General features: G+C 38.1%; 1 long non-coding RNA gene across 1 annotated transcript; it reads left to right on the top strand.

Moving 5' to 3' along the window:
* The first annotated feature begins 562 nt into the window (after positions 1-562).
* LOC309651373 lies at positions 563-15,085 on the top strand. The gene is made up of 2 exons (XR_014258079.1): positions 563-3,324; positions 3,364-15,085. It is a non-coding gene; the product is annotated as an uncharacterized lncRNA (long non-coding RNA).
* The last annotated feature ends 1,244 nt before the right edge of the window (positions 15,086-16,329 follow it).

Consider the following 16,329-nt stretch of genomic DNA (forward strand, 5'->3'; position numbering starts at 1 on the left):
TAGAAGAAAAATCTTAATGATGATCGGCAGAAAGTTGGCTCACCAACTATTTTAACAATATTAAAGTAAAATTTCATATTTTTAGTTATCTCTTGTCTCAGTATGTGATAATTACACTATCTGAGAATTTAGAGATACAGAGATGCTAATAACCCTTTGAGCATTTAAAATTATTGGAAAAGAAAACATATGTTACTTTGGATGTCTCCTTTGATTAGTTCTTTGCAGTTTCTGTCAGACTGAGGGGGAAAGTCACATTACTTTCCCACAGAGCACGGTACTTATTAAAAAATGATCATTATGACTGGCTAATGAGAGTAACAAAAGTTGGTTTATAGAAGTTCAAAATAAAGCAATAAGTTGGTGGGATACTCTTAATACTTAGAAAAAGCATCATATTCATTTAAATTTAAGCTATTCTGGGATGTCGTTAAAGAAAAGAGAAAGCATGAACTTAATGAAACGAGCCTCCAGTTTCTACATGCCATCTTGCTGGCAGACCTACCACAGCTGCTCCTGGCCCCGCATGCTGCACTAGGGAGATAACGACGACTGATGATGACAGATCTTAACTGAGCGCTCCTGACACGCTAGACGTGAGCGGAGCTCTTTATATACGGAAGCTCATTCAGTCTGGACAGCACTCCTTTGAGACTGGGGGTCTATTCTTACCCCCATTTTAGAGACGTGGGAACTAATAGCTAATGACTAGTAGTCTGCACAAGATCATACAGCGACCAGGTGGCTGAGATGCACTAAAAACCCAGGGTGTCGGACTCAAAACCTATGCTCTGTTACTCAGCTACACTGCTGTCCAGAGGTTTGCACAAGACTTTTGATAATAAAGAACTTATTGTCCAATTAGAATTCATTTGAGACAAATGGTAAACTGGATGGGACACAAGATCAGAGGCAAAAAACTGTATTATTCCAGGAAAAACAGGATGCAGTTTCTCTCATAATGAAACACTTGCAATACTTCATAGAGAAGGTTATAACTCTCCTGACGATTGTCACGCTGGCTAGAAATGGACTAGACTAAGCTTATTTTAAACTGAGATCCACGGACAACTCATCTGGGGATGATTCTGCATATGTCTAAGCCCCATCCAGATCTCAGGAGGATGGCCTGATAATGAGCATTTCTAACAAGCTACCCAGTTAATTACTAGGCAACTGAAAGTTTGGGAAACATGACCCTATACCATAAGCATCACGATGGCAGGGGTTTCATCTTGCCAGTTATGGCCATCATCCTGTTACCGAACTCAGGTTCAGCTGCTCTTCGCTCAAGAATCCAATACTGAGAGAAATATGGTGGGTTAAAAGAAAGATACCTTTACTGAGGAAGCCAGCATTCCTGGGGAGAAGGTGGACTCATGTCCCAGAGACCCAGCTCCTGCCTGCCAATCAGGGGGCAAGAGCTCTTAAAGAAGAGTCTCCGGGGTGTATCGGGCGAGGAAGAAACAGCACAGTCAGCTCTGACAGTCATCTTGAAATTGGTCATGCGGTCGTCTGATCAGCATCATACTGATTGGTGTAAGTACAGTTAGTCTTCAATTCCAGAGTCAGTTTGTTCCCATCTCCTTGAAGCTAGTTCTCAGAATTGTGTACGATGGAGCAGCTTATATTATGGCTACAGTCTGGTCATCAAGTAGTTAACTTCGTCCACCTGGTGTGGGTTTCAGTATCTATAAAAGAGCTCAAAGGACATGACTCAGAATATTAACTATCGCCCTTAGGGAGGAACTAACGGTTCCTGACTTTGATTAATGACTATTATTATTTTGTCTTGTTTGACTGTTTTCCTTTGTTTCTGCATTTTCTCATTTTTCTGATTAAATTTACTCTTTGGCTGAAGTTTTTCTACAGACAAGAGGCAGCTGGGGGACATGGGGGGATCTGTACTGAGAACCCAGAGGGCCTCACTCCATTACAATTCCAGTATATGACTTAATGTACTGCCCAGTAATTTTTTGTCAAATGAATTAGTACATCTATGAATTACTGAATTATGTGATTAGATAATTGTAATGAGTAGCCTGACTTCATTTTTGATGTTTGACTCCTGACAGCTCTCAAATCTCACCCTTCCCTCTTCTCCTTCTGCCCTGTATTTGCACAAGTTGATGGGAAGCCTGAGGGCTCCCTCCTTGGGTGCCAGTGGGAGATTCACACCAAGCAAGCCCCTCATTCAGGGTAGCTCTCTCCCAAGCCCTACCTCCTCACCACCGTGAAAACCTAGGCCATCAAGCCATGAAAAGTCATGGAGGAAACTTAAATGCGTATTGCTGAGTCTAAGAAGCCAATCTGAAAAGGCTACATCCTGTGTGATTTCGACTCTATGCCATTGTGCCAGTAGCACATTCCAAAGGGTGAAAGAGAGTGGAGGGCAGTCTGGGCAAAGCAAGCTCATTAAGTTTAGGAGATGGGTCAGAGCTGAAGGATTCTGAGGCAGCTGGTGGTTGGCAGGCAGAGGTCTGGAGTGAAGGAAGCTATACAGAGAAAAGAGCTCCAGGAGAGCTGGAAAAGAGCTCTGCATTTGGGTCTCCCTGAGCGTCTGCTACTACGGATGTGCACACGTGGAGAGCGGAACCCCTGGAAGCAGAGACGCTGGGCAGCTGTGTGATGAAGGGTTCCCGACTGCTGCAGCCTGGGAGTCATTTGATTTTCCACCAGCCAGAATGCAGGTTGCACCTAAATGTTCCTGCCAGCTTACAGCTCCAGCAGCTACGGCTCCATGAACGCAGATCCTCTGGGGTTGCCTGTCTCTCCAGAATTCAGGGTGGTGGTTTTCTTTGTGACCTTAGCTCTCTGATGGACGTAGGAAAAGACATGGGATTTCAGTTGTCCAGCTTCTTGCTGTTGCAGGAACATGAGTGACAACCTCCAAGCTTTCAACACAATGAACTGAATCTGGAAGTTCTTAATTGCTCTTTGATCAAAAAATGTTTCCTGCAAAATACTGTTCTCTGAAAATTTGTTTTGACTCTGTTCGATTACCTGTTGTGAAATCAAAGGTGTGTGTCCTTTTTTTAAGTCCTTTTTGGTTGTTTTCTTCTGATTGCTTCTAGGATCTTCTTGTCATTGTTGATTTATAATTGAACCATGATTTATCATCTGAGTGTAGATTTCCAAATTAACAAAGCAGTGCTAAGAATCAGCAAAATAATAGCTATTGCTTTTTTATTGTTTTGTTGCTTTGCTTTGTTTTAGATGGGGATTTTGTTAGTTTCCAGGCTCCAGAGGAAGTGCTAGTCATTAAGAATAATGATATTTTAATGGTTGTCCTTTCGCTTTCCTTCCTCGTGCCCAGGTCTCGGAGTTCTTGTGATTACAGTGATTTAGTGTGCCTTTAGGGAGTCACCCACCCCGCGGCATGCGGCCCTGTCAGTGTCAGCACTGGCGCCTGGCTGGGGCAGTCAGCCCCTGACTCCTGGCGTTTAATTGCAGAATGAAGAGCCCCTGTAGACTGAGACCGGCCCTGCTGGCCAGCGAGTGTTCATTACTTCCTCCTCTCTGCCTTCCGGGGCTGTTTTGTTTCCCGGCCCCTCCAAGGTCTTTATTTCCTGCGTTTTCAGTGTTGTTTCTTTGCGCTGTCCTGCCAGTAAATTATCAACTGGTTAGCTTCATCTATTCTAGTGTTTAAAGCCTAATACTGGCTGTTTAGTATCAGAGTATTGACCCATGACTATTAAGTGACAGGTGCCTCCCGGATTCTCAGAAGGGCATCTGTGCTTTCAGCCCTGCAGACTGACGGCATCCCTAAAGTGTCATGTGTTGTTCTCTTGTTAAATACAGAAAATAAGAAATACCCCTCCCCGATTCATGAGTTCCTTTTCCAGTGGGTTTCATAGGCACTTACTTGGGCCTTTTTACACTGACTCTGCTCCCCAAACTATCCAAGTGAAACTGAAAAACTAACTGCCACCTACACAAACACTCAGCCCACTCAGTTCTCTTATTTCTGCTGAGTCTTTGTTATATGATATTTCAGATAAGACACTTGATTTCCTTAGTTTTAAGTTCCTGAAATGTCTTGTCCGCTTTGCTCCCGGCTCTACACTGTACACTTGGCCCCTCGCAAACCTGCACCGTGTTGCGGCTCAGGAAAAGCACTGCACACACTCCATCCGCCCGCCTTGATCCCGCTCAGGAGATCCCTCTGGGCCAATCCTCGCCACCATTTTGAACTTTACAGTTTCACAGTGTCACTCCTGAGTTTACTTTGATTGTTAGAACAACAGGCCTTGTAGCTCACCGTCCTTCCTTTTGTAATCTGGGTTAGGAACCTCAGATGCCTTTGCTTTGAGACTGAGGTAGACACTGAACTGGATAACTGCCCACTGGTGCTGCCCGGTCACCACCACAGGCTGCTTTCCAGGCCTTGAACACATGCCCCACCCCTGCTTCACCCCACCTGGACAGCAGGTAGTTACCGTGTCTGTTCAAATGTAAGTCCTAGTGTCTGACCTTTCTCCTTTTACTGAAGAATAACAGGCGTCATTAAAAACACTTTAAAAATGGAAAAGGTTGGGTCATACTTTAAAAATGTAATTATCATACCATAAATGATAAAAAAAACAAAATTTAACGTTTTAATATAAAAAAATAACAAGGCATTCTCTAGGAAGTGTGATTGATTCAATTACTTTGTCAGTGGATAAGTGAGCCACTACTATAAACCAGCCACGGAGACAGGCTCAGGGTACAGGGAGAGGAGGAAAATAAGCTTTTCGCCCTTGAGAAACTCACAGTCTCCCAGTGTAGGAGAGGACTCTCCACAGGCAGCTAAATCACAGAGTCAGTAACATTCAAACTCGGAATGGAAAAACCGCCATGAAATTCCACATCCACTTACCCTTTAAAAATACCCATTCAAAATGTAAACTTTGAAAACAAAAGCATTTCCAGAAACAGTAATTGTTCCTTAAAATAATCTATTATCATTTGAGACTAGATACTTTTTAAAATGTAGCACTGAAAGAAAACATCTTCCATTTGTATACATACACGCTCACACACACACACACACACACACACACACCCACCCATAGTGTAATTATCCTCCTTGATATTTAATTACATTAGATCATTCCAATGTGCCATATCATAGTAAGTATTTATTGGTAAATAAAATAGAGTCGAGATTTTTTCTTTAAATTTAGCTGAATTTTTTGTTTTTGTAAGTCCCCAAGAATCTAAATTTAAGTTGTTGTGGGTATTGAAGTTGGGACTCTATGCTCTCAATAAATCATAATAGTAAAAAAAAAAACTGATTGCACCAGAGATTGATTTTGTGGGCAACTGCCATTTTTCTCTCTGACATGTTATTTTGTGTGGCAATTCATTTTACCGTACACAAATATATGGTAGTTTTAAACTCTATGAGTCAAAATCGATTTTTATCAACCTTTTCAATATCACCTCTGTCACAAATAAATTTTTTGAGCAACAAAGTACAAAACCCTTCAAGTAGATATGTTTAAAACAAAAATAATTTCCTTTAATTGCAAATATGTGAAGTCTACCATATTTATTTTAATCAATAACTGTAGATAGTGAAGTATCTATCTAGGGAAAAATTAAATTCCTTGGAAATTTTTCTAGGGAAAAATTAAATTCCTTGGAAATAAATGAATTGTAAATTCATTTTGAAAAAGCCCTGAATTAAATGATTTATTTATCTAGCATATTACTGTTTTTTTTAAAAAAAGAAAAACATGGTTTTTCTTTATATTCTTCTAGAGGTTCAATTTCTGTGAAAATATTTAGTCTATTGATGTCTACCCAATACCTTATTTCAGTATTAGTCTAAATTAAGAGAATTCTATTAATATGCTATGCATGTGACCATAAGTTAATATGTATTTTAGAACATTGATTTCAGGAAGAACTAGCATATTTAAAGGAAATTTAGAGGCAATAGAGAGTTGTATTTGGGATCATGGGCTCTGGAATCCACTGTGGATTCAAAGTCCAGATGTATAACCATGGGCCAAGTAAGTAATCCATCCATTACTCAGCTTCTTCCTTTGTAAAATGTGCAAACTAATAGTATACTAGTTTCTATTGTTTTGAAGGTCAAATGGGCTAATAAAAGTAACAAATGGAAAAGTACCTGCTATGTAAAACTCAATAATCATTAGTGATTTTGCCTCAAGATGGACCTTTACCTTATTTCATTATTGGAAGAAGTTCCTATTTATCAACATACATAAAGTCACTTGGTAATCATAATAATACGTGCTGCTTAAAAATATAATTGAACAATTCCTTTTAGGAATCAAATAAGGATCATTTAGAATACTGAAAATCCATTTGAAAATATATGTGGAATGCCATCTTTACCATATGACAATGGTGCTGGCATTCAGTAAAAGATATTTATGAAAAAAAAAACTTTAAAATCTACAGAATTGTGAACTTTCTCTAGGCCACATTCTCTAGAAATACCTTCCTTCCACAGAGCACAGAATTCTTTCAGTCTGCCTAAATGCTCTGATTGTATGAAGTTCTTTACACCACCATGCACTCAATCTCTGTGAAAAATACCTGTAGAAGGACTTGTTAACACTATCAGGAGGTGAAAATTTATGAATAGTGCAAGCAACACCACAAGCATTGCCGATGGTTAAGTTAAAGTTACCAATCTATTTTGTAAATATGCTTTTGTAAACAACAAAAATAAGCAGTGCTGGCCATGGCCAAATCCATGGCCACCTCAACCCAGTTCTCTGTCTCTACCAGGAGGACTTGAGGCATGGTGCTCTTGTGTAATGCATTCCTCACTAGAAATTATCTATGTTTCCTTATTGAGATATACATATATATATATATATATATACACACACACTCAATATAGATCTTTATTTTCTTTTCATTTTCTCTAAGACAACCAGAATTTTGTTGATTTTTCAGCATTGTTGCCTCTTCAGGAAACAGCCCACTTTTGCTCTTGGTTCACCCCCTCCTTAATATCATGAATGAGAATGGGAAACCAAATACTATTAATTTAGTACTTCCTTTTCTCTTGACTACATTGTCCATGAACCCACACTGAAATGTATTTCTCTCATTGCCCTGTAAATGACTTCAATGTTATTTCTGATAGTATATCATAATCTCTTTAGCATCATTTATTTTGAAATATTATGGTGGGCATTCCTTAAAACTTGGGTACTTCAATATATACTTTCAAAGTATTTTTTTAAAATATAAAATTATCAAGTAAGCTTTATTCTAGCATCAATTTGCCTGGAAACTCCTGATTTTCTGGCAGCTATTCTCCCAGAAAAATGGTCTTTACAATGTCCTACCCTTTAGAACTGACAACATATAATTCATTGCTTTTATTACTGCACTCATCCCCCACTGAATTGAATGAACTGATCAGCTACAATTTTAAAATCACTATGAAGAAGCTATAAATGTGCAGTAGGGTGGTATGTTGCATTTAGGTCCTCCTGTCTGGATTTGCTTACTTCATCCTGAGTGCGTAGCTCCTCAACCGTCCAACCAATGACTCCCATCTTTGGTCATGGGAATCCTCTCCTGGCCCCGTTTTCTTTATCATTACTTTGAACGTGAGAGCCTCTGTTCAGTATTTCTTAATCTGGCTCTGTTTCTTCTCTCCCCTACCCCTCCGCACCCCCCTCCTCTTCCTTCTTCCTTTTTTCCTCCTCCTCCTTCTCCTTCCTCTCTTTCCTTTTTAGGATATATTGCATATTCTATTTTTCCAGTGATGTGGTTGCATATACCTTCCCAGACTCTTCTCATTTTAGATAACTGGTAGCTTTACACAGTAGCTAAACTTTCGCAAGCTATCATGAGTCAAGGGCCAAGAAGTTGAATGAAAGAAAGAGAAAAAGGATTCTCTTATAATTCTAGAGTCAGCCAGGATCCTTTACAAAGAGAAACTGTAATTTTACATTTAAGACGTAATTGTTTATCTGATTTTTAGGAGTTTTAAAAAATATTACCATGAGTCTTTCTTCATCAATATAGATTTTGAAGCTAAGACATTCTAAAAACATTATGCCTTCAGAGCGAAACACAGAAAACAAGACACGTTTGGGATCTTGAGCTTCATCATGGGTTCTTGGGTCATGTAACATTGTCCAAAACTTGGGCCTAAGCTTTCTCATGTTATGCAGCTCAGGTACTGCTGACCACTTGAGAGGGATCTATGACCTACCCTTTCTGGATGGGACACTTGTGGGAGAGAGGAGGAACAGCTAGATCATATGATGCCTCCACAAATTTGGGGTCAAGTACAGAGAAGACTTGTATAAAACTTTTTATGTGAAGCCTGGTAGAGTAGGGAATTGTGTAGAAGGAAATCTTCCTGCATAATATCAGTGTGCTTACAACAGAAGGTTTGGGACAGCCTGGTGATGTTATAGATTTGTATCAAAGGGCAAATGACCTTGTGTACATCAGCGAAGAGGTCAGACAACAGCTGGGTCACAGCTGGGTAACCTGAGGAAGTCCAGCATTTGAGACAAGTAGAAAGAGGACGAGAGGACAGTTGGATAACTTGAACACCTCCCCAGACCCCAGAGGGATGGGTGCCAAGGATCAGAACAAGACAGGGAAGGTTCCGTTCCAAGGGTGGCACTGGAGGAGAAAGATCATCACATACATGCCAGACACCCCCTCCCTAACAGTATCTTCATGTAGCCTTAGAAAGTGCGTGCTTGTGGGGAGTGGGCAGGAGAGAAGAAACGTTGAGGAGACGGAATATAAACCTAAAATGACCAAGAAAGCACTGAAATCACTGGATTTATTGGAAATGACTGCATCAAACATTATATAAACAGACCAAACGGGACTTGGAATAGGAATAAATTGATGGAGAAAACTAAATTTACATTATGACCACCTGATTATAGGCCCTGAAAATATACCTATGACCCTCTTTAGAAAACAGTTACTATAGTGTGTATACACACACACACATATGAAGTAGTTTATTTTGCCACTTGCCTCTGTTAAGAAATAGCTTCTGGTTTATGGACTATAAAAAGCAAAGCTGGGGAGGCTGAAAACATGTTGTATGTTCGAGTTTTCTTTCATTCTTACATTGAATGTTTTCAGTCCAGTCTGTGGAGGGGCTGGCTTTATTTTCAGAGCCCACGTTAGTTTGCTTCAGTGTAGGTTGTGCTGGGCAATTGCTAGTGCTTTATGGCCTTCCTTGTTGTTGGTCAAAATGTTTCTGATTGTTTGAAGCTTCTTCTACACAACATTTAAATATTTTGAATATGATTCCTGTCGTTGAGTCTAAATATTATAAGGTGGGTTAAATTCCCCTAGCATCACATTAACTCTTCAGTTATATATACAGATTGGGGATTACACTGGCCCTACTCAGACATAGGAAAGATTTCTAAGAATAATAATATAAAATTAGGTAAGAAATTAGGTACAGTTTCACTGCTGTGGAATTTTCAAACTCTTGGACAGTTTCCATCCAGCTGTGCAGAAAATGATTTATTTTTAGGTTTTCTTTTTCACTCCAATGTATTCCCCCTAAACTGTGTAAAAAACTGTAATATTCATATACAACTAATTTAAACCTAAATATAATATTGCCTAACTTTATAAACTGGCAGTTGCCAGATGGTGCTTTAGCATCCACAGAAGAAAATGCTGATTTTACTGTCTTTGGAGGCCACAGAAAGTTTTGGCTCCTTTAAGAACCAGGGGAGTTCCATTAAAAAAAAAAAAAAGTGTTGGAACTAATAAGCAAATTCAACAAAGTTGCTGTGCAGAATCAACATGCAAAATCACTTGTGTCTCTATACATGAACAACGAGCAATCTTTAGGGGAAATTAAGAAAACAATCCCATTTACAATAGCATCATAAAGAATAACATACTTTGGAATAAATTTAACCAAGACAGTGAAAGATCTGTGCACTAAAAAATATAAAATATTGTTGAAATAAGTTAAAGAAGACACAAATAAATGGAAAGACATCCCCTGTTCATGAATTGGAAGACTTAATATTGCTAAGATGTCATGTCTACCCAAAACAGTTTACAGAGTCAATGCAATCCCCATCAAAAATTCCAGTGATTTTTTTTTCAGAATAGAACAGTCCATCCTAAAATTCACACAGAATCTCAAACGACCCTGACTAGCCAAATGATCTTGAAAAAGAACAAAGTTGGGGGTCTCACACTTCCTGATTTCAAGACATATTACAAAGCTATAGTAATTAAAACAGTGTGGTACTGGCACAAAGAGAGACATAGACAAACGGACTAGAACAGAGAGCCCAGAAGTAAACTCATGTATATATGATCAAAGGATTTTTGAAGTGCCAGGACCACACAATGGGAAAAGGACATTCCTTCCAATAGTGTTGAGAAAACTGGATATTCATGTGCAAAAAATCAAGTTGGAACCTTACCTTACATCATGTACAAAAATTCTCTCAAAATGTAGCAAAGTGTAAATATCAGAGCAACACTTAGAAGAAATTATGAGGGAAAAGCTTTAATGTTGGTTTTAGCAACGATTTCTTGGATATGACACCTAAAGCACAGATAATGAAAGAAAAAAATATATAAGTTGGAGTTCATTCAAATTAAAAGCTTTTGTAAATCAAAGGACACTGTCAGAGTGAAAGGCAAACCCATGGGTTGGAAGAAAATATTTTCAAATCATATATCTGATAAGGGGTTATATTTGGAATATATAAATAACTCCTAAACTCAGTGGTAGCAACAACAAAACAATTTTTAAATGAGCAAAAGACTTGAATAGACACTTCTCCAAACAGGATATACAAACGGCCAATAATTATGCTCAACAGAACTATTCATTAGGGAATTTCAAATCAAAACCACAGTGAGATATGACTTCATACGCATTGAAAATCTATTATCAAAAACAAACAAACAAAAAACAGAAAATAACAAGTGTTTGTAAAGATGTGGAGAAATTGGAACCCTCTGTGTTGCTGGTAGGAATGTAAAATGGCGCTGCTGCTGTGGAAAATGGTATTGAAAGTCCACAAAAAGTTAAACATAGAATCGCCATGTGGTCCACCAATTCTGCTTCTAGGTATATACCCAAGGGAACTGAAAACAAGGGCTGGAAGAGACATGTGTGGCCCCATGTTCATAGAAGCATTATTCACAGTGTCCATCAAACAATGAATGGATAAACAGAAGGCGGTCTATACTTACAGTGGAATATTATTCATTTGTATAAAGGAATATTATTTATGCTTAAAAAGCATGGCATATGCTACAACAGGGATGAACCTTGAGGACATAAGTTATGCTAAGTGAAATAAGCCAGCCACAAAAGGGTAGATACTGTATGATTCCACTTGTATGAAGTCCCTACAGAAGCCAAATCCACAGAGACAGAAAGTAGACGGGTGGTTGCCAGGGTCTGGGCTGAGGATGAGGAGTGAGTGTTTAGCTAGTGTTTAGTAGGGATGGAGTATTGGTTGGGGAAGATGAGACAGTTCTGGAGATGGATGGTGGTGATGGTTGCACAAGAATGTAAATCTACATAATTCTACAGAATTGTACAGTCGAAAATGGTTAAAATGGTAAATTTTATGTTATGCATATTTTACCACAATTGAAAAAGAATCAGGGGAAATCAGTTAATGAGTAGAGTATGGCAACAAAAAACTGAGATGTTTATTTGAGATCAGTAACAATGGATGAATGAACAAATTATAAGTAGTTAAAAATTATAAAGTCCTGTGTGAAAACAAAGTATGTTTTTCTCTGTCCCATAAGCACCAATATCTGCTTGGGAGTCAATCTTGAACTTCTCGTAACCTTCATTTATATATGACAAACTAAGACTCAATTCCAGAGTCATTCTTCTAGACTTAATTTTGTTTAGAAACTATATATTGTATTTGATCTTTTTTATTTTTGTTTATTTCTTATGTATAAAACTCTCAGAGTTTCTGTCTTTCTGATATAAAATATATAGGTTGAAAACATCCAAGTTTTTGAGCTGTTATTTATGTGCAGGTTCTCACTTGCTTCTCAAAATTATATGTAATGGACATTTTTGTCAATCTGATATAGATGATCTCACTTAGTGTTATTAAATAGACTAAAAGTGCAGCAAAGAATGTCCATAAATACTAACATCAACTAACTCATTCATTTTCTAAACTACTGTATATTTAATTTTACAAATTTAAACAAAAGCATCAGTCACTTTAATTATAATTATTTACCAAATTCTGAAAATACTACTAGCAGAAAATTGGGACCCATAAAATGATTTTAAAATAGAAATTTGGACTTCCCTGGTGGCATGGTGGTTAAGAATCTGCCTGCCAATGCAGGGGACATGGGTTCGAGCCCTCGTCCGGGAAGATCCCACATGCCGCGGAGCCACTAAGCCTGTGCGCCACAACTACTGAGCCTGAGCTCTAGAGCCTGCAAGACACAACTACTGAACCTGCGTGCCACAACTACTGATGGATGCGTGCCTAGAGCCCGTGCTCTGCAACAAGAGAAGCCACTGCAATGAGAAGCCCGCGCACCGCAACGAAGAGTAGCCCCCGCTCGCCGCAACTAGAGAAAGCCCATGCGCAGCAACGAAGACCCAACGCAGCCAAAGATAAATAAATTACAAAAATAAATTTATAGAAAAATAAATAAAATAAAATAGAAATTTAATATTTCATTCAAATTTAAGAAGATAAGACAGTGGAGAATAGGAAAGAATGATTTGAAAAGTAATTTGTTTAATGATGTCAGGGCTTAAGGATCATAGTATTAAAATGAAATAAAAGTTTTTTAAATGAGTAGATAATTTTAAGCTATAAAATCTTCCTCCCCTCCAAAAAAAGGAAAAAAAGAAAAATACAAGGGAATTAGAAGAGAAATATATGAAGGTAATGTATTAGAAGTCACTACATTTATAGTTCATTGAATAGAGAGGAGAAAAGAAAAACTCTTTAACCACAGAAAATTTAATTAGAAACATGATTCTGTAGATACAGAAGCGGATATTATTGGGACGTTAATTAGGGATGGGAGAGGAGATAAGAATAAACACATTTTACAGAGGAAAATTATAAGTTCAGAAGGATTCTTTGAAAATATTTAAATAATTAATATATATTTAAATATATTTAAATATTTAAATAATAATAATTTAAAAATCTAATATATGCACAAAATATTCAGTTTGTTATTTTAATAATGACAAAAGTTAGAAATAAACAAGTACCAATAATAAGACATTTGTAACATACATATAGTAGAATACAGTACAACTGTATAAGTTGTAATTCTAGATTTCTTCACATTATACAGAAATATATTCAAGATATTTACTGAGTGACTACAAAGTAATTACAAATAGGATGTACAGAATGAACTTCTTTATAGAAAATAATGTGGTAAGTATGTATATAAGCATGCAAGCAATTTTTATTTATGTAAGGAGAGCCTCCTTAATCCAGTTCTCTGTCTATTCTGTGGCTACATCTGAGCAGAAGCTAAACTTGGCTGAAGAAAAATTCAAGTGTTTTTGAGCATATGTATTGAGTGTATACGCTGAGTGCATACAGACCACGTACCTCATCTATTGCCTGGCGGTCTCATTATATACCCTGTTCCTCATATCAATTCATACATTTTAAAATGAAGATATTTAACTGTTTCCTTCTCTTCACTTTCAGCAGTTGACTTTGCTTCTGAGTTACTCAGTAAAGGAAACTTTCTTAAGTTCTCATCATCAAATCGACCAGTCTACCCACCTTGTCTTCCCCCTTCTCACAATGAACTGTTGGTTCTTCTCTATCAGTTATCACAGGATCCTGTGCTCTTTCATCTGCTCCAGATTGTTCCAGAAATTGCTCATTTTTCTGACACTTTTAGTCTTCCTCTCTCTAGTGAAGCCATTCCCTTCCAGAACTGATAGATCTGTCTCCGAAATCCTAATTCTGCCAAAATCCTCAAGAGTTATCTGTCTCAGTCTCCATGCCTTCACTTTTCATTTTCTCTTGATGCTTTTCCAGTCACACGTTCATCCCCACTGAAACAAACATTTACAGCCAATGATATGAATAATTTCTACACCTCACCTCTCCCGATCGCAAATGGGCAGTTGCTCTTCCTCCTACCAGGTTTTACATCAACATCACATCAGCATTTGTTCACTTCCAAGCTCCCCGTCCTCATACTCTTTCTAAACTTGGCTTTCAGGAGAATATACATACCTGGTTTTCTTCTTTCTGCACTTCCTATTCCTTTTCAGTGGGTGTTCATGGAATTAACTTTTTTCCTCAATTTCAGGATGGTGGCACATCCTGGGCCATTCCTCAGAACTCCTCTCGGCCTCTCCTCAGTTTCTAGAAGACCCCCCTCTGGACCCAGAGTCTTTCTTCTGGATCCAAAGGTATAGGTTATTAGTGGATGAAATTATCCAGGTGTGTGAGGTTTGTCCCCATGGGGATGCAAGTAAGGCTCAGAATTATACAGGTGTGACCTCCTGACCGTTGGCTTGAGACGTCCGTGTCTCCTGAAGCAAGCAGAGTTAACACTTTTCTGCCGCTCTCCACGCTTCTCTTCGTGAAGACTGTGATTTTTGCTTCATCTCCACAGAGATACAGGCAGTCAAAACACATGGGTGCCAAACCTCTAAACAAACCTTGATTTTCAATCGGAAGTTAGAATTTTTCATAAACTCCTGAATTAGAAAACTCATGTGTGGTGTACAGTTTTATTTCAGATAATAACATTTGCTGCAATAAAATCTACTTATCAGGGGCTTCCCTGGGGGCGCAGTGGTTGAGAATCTGCCTGCCAATGCAGGGGACACGGGTTCGAGCCCTGGTCTGGGAAGATCCCACATGCCGCGGAGCAACTAGGCCCGTGAGCCACAATTACTGAGCCTGCGTGTCTGGAGCCTGTGCTCCGCAACAAGAGAGGCTGCGATAATGGGAGGCCCGCGCACCGCGATGAGGAGTGGCCCCCACTTGCCGCAACTAGAGAAAGCCCTCGCACAGAAACAAAGACCCAACACAGCCATAAATAAATAAATAAATAAATAAATAAACCCAAAAAGTTAAAAAAAAAAAAATGTGCCTGCTCTCATCAAATTCCTTCAAAAAAAAAATCTACTTATCAGTAAATATAACTTCTCTCTCTTTTTTTCATTTCAAATCTTTACGTTGTGACTCAAACTGAATTATTCATAATTTTAAAAACAACATAATGTTTGGGCGTGTTTGTTGTAATTTAAAGCAGCAATTTAGATGGAAAGAAAATACTTCTCCTTATTCTTCATTTTAACATAAAAGTACACAATTAATCTTGGTTTCGGTTTATATGACTGTTTAGCAGTGATGCTTTCCCATCCATTTACACATTTAACTCAACATGTATTCTGAATTTTTATTTTTACTTTTTTTTGTTAGAAATTTAGCCCTTGGGCAAAATAAAGGAAGTAATTACTTTTTGTCAAAATGTTGCAAGACGGTAGCTCTGGGTTTGCAAAGGAGACTCATCAGGCCTGTATGTCTTCTATTCCTACCGTTATTTTACTTATCCCGAGAGCCCTTAGGAGCCGACGCTTATCATCAGTGGACTCACTGTTATACTTCTAATCTTAACAGAAGTTTTGGATATGTGGTGTTGTAAATGAGATAACGTTATTTGAAAACATGCACAAATGAAAAGCTGTATAAACCCTTTCCTTTGATATATTGCCATTTAAGTGGCTAATGTGATTGAAGTGCAAAGGGACGATGGCTGTGCGCTTCTGATCATTAGTAACAGTACCTCTTAGCTCAGCACAGTGGAAACCCTAGCGTAATGAGAAAACAGCCTTTTTATAGCATCTCTGCAGGAAGAGGTTCAAATTGTGCTCACACATCTAGATTTCTTTGTGGATATAACCTGTATATTAGACAGCTTCGGGCTTCACATTCTACCATTTACCAGAGTTGAGAAGTGAAGAATTTGTTACTACAGAAATTTGGACAAATAATTTTATAATGAGTTTTTCATAGCGTGACTTAGCATATATTTATATTGTAGTAAAAATTACCTGGTCCCTGTACAAAAGCTTTTGTATGAAGAAGGATGTGACAACAAAGACAAGTAATATATTATCACTGGGAATATGATATTAACTAAAGAATCCACTGTGGTAAAAATTTTGCCTGACCCTAGTGGAAGCAAGAATGGATTGAAATAGCCTAAGGTGTGAAATAAGAATTAGTTAAGGTGTATTTAACTACTTTCTCTTGTTCTACTAAAATTTTCCTACCTTATTTTGGTGCCTATCATCTTCAATAAAAAAAAAAAAATTTTTTTTCATAT

This window comes from Balaenoptera physalus (assembly GCF_965194825.1).
Source record: "Balaenoptera physalus genome assembly, chromosome: 21".
In the NCBI taxonomy this organism is placed as follows: Eukaryota; Metazoa; Chordata; class Mammalia; order Artiodactyla; family Balaenopteridae; genus Balaenoptera; species Balaenoptera physalus.